This window comes from Schistocerca serialis, unplaced genomic scaffold, assembly GCF_023864345.2.
Source record: "Schistocerca serialis cubense isolate TAMUIC-IGC-003099 unplaced genomic scaffold, iqSchSeri2.2 HiC_scaffold_655, whole genome shotgun sequence".
Lineage (NCBI taxonomy): Eukaryota > Metazoa > Arthropoda > Insecta > Orthoptera > Acrididae > Schistocerca > Schistocerca serialis.
Genome location: NW_026048250.1, coordinates 12,501 through 17,500, shown reverse-complemented (window position 1 = coordinate 17,500; position 5,000 = coordinate 12,501). Strand labels below are relative to the sequence as shown.

The 5,000-nt window shown below is 51.9% G+C and overlaps 1 non-coding gene across 1 annotated transcript in view; it reads left to right on the top strand.

Annotated features, from left to right (window-relative positions):
* The first annotated feature begins 3,780 nt into the window (after positions 1-3,780).
* Positions 3,781-5,000, top strand: part of LOC126449108 (small subunit ribosomal RNA) — a 1,910-nt gene continuing 690 nt past the window's right edge. The window contains exon 1 of the ribosomal RNA XR_007584335.1: positions 3,781-5,000. This exon is cut by the window's right edge and continues 690 nt beyond it. This is a non-coding gene — a ribosomal RNA (small subunit ribosomal RNA).

Below are 5,000 nucleotides of genomic sequence, written 5' to 3'. Positions count from 1 at the left end.
GGTACCGGTGAGCGTTGCACTCGCAGTCGCAAAAACGTACGGCAAGTATATTACTCGGAAGAGTCAATGACAGTCCAAGCCCCCCCTGCGTGGGAAGAGTCTTTCTAGGCCATGACCCACCAGAAGGGCGCAGCGTCCCCCACCCCAGACATGTGACGTCACACTATCGGTATTGACGACTAGACTGATTCCTTATAATCATTTGCCATACACCGGTGGAAGCTGCCGAGACGAGTAACTACATGGCGGCCTCGCCGTGTCACTAATGTACAGAGATACAACAGTTTCGACTGGAACCGGATGAAACGTATACACGGCGCTGATTAGTAATAGATAGAGCCATCAAAATACAGATAATGTATACAACTGTCCGTATACATGCTGAAAGACTCTGCTCACAATCACAACCACACGTCAGCCAGACACTCTTATCACGCACTACTCTCTGCCTGTAACAGGCACAGAGACAATATGTAAGCACCAGCATGGAACAACACCCAGTGCATCCTCTCCGCCACATTAGACAATCCACACTATCATAACCAGACCGGGAGGTCCACTCACAAAACAGAATATCCCACCCTTCCGACAACCACCATTGCTCAGCTAAGCCACCAACACCCACACACGTCCTACACAGGGGTACACCCAACATCACAATACTGCCTCCTGTCACAGCACACAAACAATGGCAGGAATGAAAGACACAGGTCTGCCACAAGCATGGAATCAGAGCGCCGCCTGTCATGAGCCAAAGGTGCATCCTGACGTGGCAAATCAGATGATGCCGCAGGCATCCACTTACTATAATCACAATCAACAAACCGGCCGCCGCCGCCGCCGCCCCCCCCCCCCCCCCCCCCAATACACCTTTCCTTACAACAATGTGTACCTTAACCTAACCCATATTGCGCCTTAACCTAACCCATATTGCGCCTTAACCTAACCCATATTGCGCCTTAACCTAACCCATATTGCGCCTTAACCTAACCCATATTGCGCCTTAACCTAACCCATATTGCGCCTTAACCTAACCCATATTGCGCCTTAACCTAACCCATATTGCGCCTTAACCTAACCCATATTGCGCCTTAACCTAACCCATATTGCGCCTTAACCTAACCCATATTGCGCCTTAACCTAACCCATATTGCGCCTTAACCTAACCCATATTGCGCCTTAACCTAACCCATATTGCGCCTTAACCTAACCTATATTGTCCCTTAACCTAACCCATATTGTCGCTTAACCTAACCTATATTGCGCCTTAACCTAACCCATATTGCGCCTTAACCTAACCCATATTGTCCCTTAACCTAACCCATATTGTCCCTTAACCTAACCTATATTGTCCCTTAACCTAACCTATATTGTCCCTTAACCTAACCCATATTGTCCCTTAACCTAACCTATATTGTCCCTTAACCTAACCTATATTGTCCCTTAACCTAACCTATATTGTCCCTTAACCTAACCTATATTGTCCCTTAACCTAACCTATATTGTCCCTTAACCTAACCTATATTGTCCCTTAACCTAACCTATATTGTCCCTTAACCTAACCCATATTGTCCCTTAACCTAACCGATATTGTCCCTTAACCTAACCTATATTGTCCCTTAACCTAACCTATATTGTCCCTTAACCTAACCTATATTGTCCCTTAACCTAACCTATATTGTCCCTTAACCTAACCTATATTGTCCCTTAACCTAACCTATATTGTCCCTTAACCTAACCTATATTGTCCCTTAACCTAACCTATATTGTCCCTTAACCTAACCTATATTGTCCCTTAACCTAACCTATATTGTCCCTTAACCTAACCTATATTGTCCCTTAACCTAACCTATATTGTCCCTTAACCTAACCCATATTGTCCCTTAACCTAACCCATATTGTCCCTTAACCTAACCCATATTGTCCCTTAACCTAACCCATATTGTCCCTTAACCTAACCTATATTGTCCCTTAACCTAACCCATATTGTCCCTTAACCTAACCCATATTGTACCGTAACCTAACCTATATTGTACCTTAACCTAACCTATATTGTACCTTAACCCAACACACGTTGGGCCTTAACCTGCTCTGTAATTGTCATACGACGCGTTAAATTAGTGTAGTGTTGCCTAACTGCAACCCCCGCAATATAGTTTGCTACTCGCACTGCCCGGTCCCCAGAGTATCGCTTCATGTTAAACACCTTGCAGCTATACACTGTAATGCGGATGGCAGCAGGACGTACATGCTCAATGCCCTTCGCAGTTGTTCATTGGCATTCGCATGGCGAAGCACAGCCTACGTTGTGGTACGGCTTGTGTCAACTGTCCGCTGATGTTGTACGTCCAAATCACACACTGTACTGCACATTGGTCCTCATGTACTGAATGATACATCGTGGTACATGTGTGACCGTACCACGACTGCGCCAACAACGGCGAACCATACGGTCCAAATATTGTGCACTCAGCTACGTGTCGTCTCCCTATAAGAGCTGGATTGAAGTATGGTATGCCGTGGATGGCGATCAGCATGAGCCGTCTGTTGATGTAGTGGCGCGTGTTGTCAGACGTAGTCGTCTCTTCTCACACACCGTGATAGCATGGTGCACTGCGTTCCACATCTGCGACATGCGACAGAGGCCGGTTGACAGTCGTTCGCGCAATGGACATCGCATACGTACGGGGGCCACCTTCCACGTGTTCGCGAAGCGTGCACATGTTGTTGCGTGTATGTGGGCAGACATAGTGTGTCGTGACACCTGACACAGGCATGCAACAATCGTTGAATTTGCAAATGGCGATGGACGTCTACGTTTGCTGGTGACGTTACGCAAATGAAGAACTGGTAAACCGTTGTGGTGCGGTTGTTCTCGCTAGAGGTGAATCAGTGATGGCGACGATCGGTTGAGCTACCAACCGGTTGTTTCAGCGATACCCACCATGCCCACGAACGTGAATGGCATGTGGGTGTGAAGCGATACGCGGCGGTGGCTGGGTGGGACCGTCCCCGGCCGGTGAGGGGGGGCCTCCCGGCGTGCTGGCCGCGCGGTGCGTGGGCGCACGCGCTACAGCCGGCTGGTGGGGGCGGCCAGTGGCAGGCGCGCCGGCCGACGGAGGCGGCAGGCGGCGCAGCTGCGCGCCGGCGCACCCTGCACGCGGCGCCGTGCGGCCAAAGTAGGTCCTCGCGGGCCCGGTGCGAAGCGCGGTGGACATCTGCAGTGTGCTGGTCCGATTGAGGACTGTGTGCGCTGAGGATGCGCCGCCGCCCGGCGCTCGGCGCCGCGACGCCGTCTGCTGCTCGGTCGCCTCTGCGGTTCTCGCAGGTGGATTGTATCGCAGCTGTGCGGACGTGTTGGCGCGTGCGCTGTGCTGGGAGAGTTCGCTTCGGCACCCAAGTGGGGCTTTTGTCCTTCTGTGGCGCTGGCGTTGGAGCTGCCGGCCACCGTAGGTGGCGCGTGTTGTCTCCCGCCGGCAATGCCACGACAGCACGCTCCCGGGCCTCTGTCGGCAGCGGCAAGCTCAGTTGGGAGCACGGGTGGTCGCACCTAAAGCGTCTACTCGCCAAACTCCGGGCGATTGCGCCTCTCTCGAACCCGACCAAGTACTTAGGACGGCGCTGCGCGCCGCCGGGACCTGAGAGGGTTTCGAGGTGTATTGTGCAGGGGAGCTCAGCCTCCTCCTGTTTGCAGAATAATTGAGCGGACGCTTGCGTGTTCGCGCGGGCCCCCGGGACACACTCCCGGGCGGCCGGCTGCTCAGCTCTAGTTGACGCAGCTCCCTGGTTGATCCTGCCAGTAGTCATATGCTTGTCTCAAAGATTAAGCCATGCATGTCTCAGTACAAGCCGCATTAAGGTGAAACCGCGAATGGCTCATTAAATCAGTTATGGTTCCTTAGATCGTACCCACGTTACTTGGATAACTGTGGTAATTCTAGAGCTAATACATGCAAACAGAGTCCCGACCAGAGATGGAAGGGACGCTTTTATTAGATCAAAACCAATCGGTCGGCTCGTCCGGTCCGTTTGCCTTGGTGACTCTGAATAACTTTGGGCTGATCGCACGGTCCTCGTACCGGCGACGCATCTTTCAAATGTCTGCCTTATCAACTGTCGATGGTAGGTTCTGCGCCTACCATGGTTGTAACGGGTAACGGGGAATCAGGGTTCGATTCCGGAGAGGGAGCCTGAGAAACGGCTACCACATCCAAGGAAGGCAGCAGGCGCGCAAATTACCCACTCCCGGCACGGGGAGGTAGTGACGAAAAATAACGATACGGGACTCATCCGAGGCCCCGTAATCGGAATGAGTACACTTTAAATCCTTTAACGAGTATCTATTGGAGGGCAAGTCTGGTGCCAGCAGCCGCGGTAATTCCAGCTCCAATAGCGTATATTAAAGTTGTTGCGGTTAAAAAGCTCGTAGTTGGATTTGTGTCCCACGCTGTTGGTTCACCGCCCGTCGGTGTTTAACTGGCATGTATCGTGGGACGTCCTGCCGGTGGGGCGAGCTGAAGGCGTGCGACGCGCCTCGTGCGTGCTCGTGCGTCCCGAGGCGGACCCCGTTGCAATCCTACCAGGGTGCTCTTGAGTGAGTGTCTCGGTGGGCCGGCACGTTTACTTTGAACAAATTAGAGTGCTTAAAGCAGGCAAGCCCGCCTGAATACTGTGTGCATGGAATAATGGAATAGGACCTCGGTTCTATTTTGTTGGTTTTCGGAACCCGAGGTAATGATTAATAGGGACAGGCGGGGGCATTCGTATTGCGACGTTAGAGGTGAAATTCTTGGATCGTCGCAAGACGAACAGAAGCGAAAGCATTTGCCAAGTATGTTTTCATTAATCAAGAACGAAAGTTAGAGGTTCGAAGGCGATCAGATACCGCCCTAGTTCTAACCATAAACGATGCCAGCCAGCGATCCGCCGCAGTTCCTCCGATGACTCGGCGGGCAGCCTCCGGGAAACCAAAGCTTTTGGGTTCCGGGGGAAGTATGGTT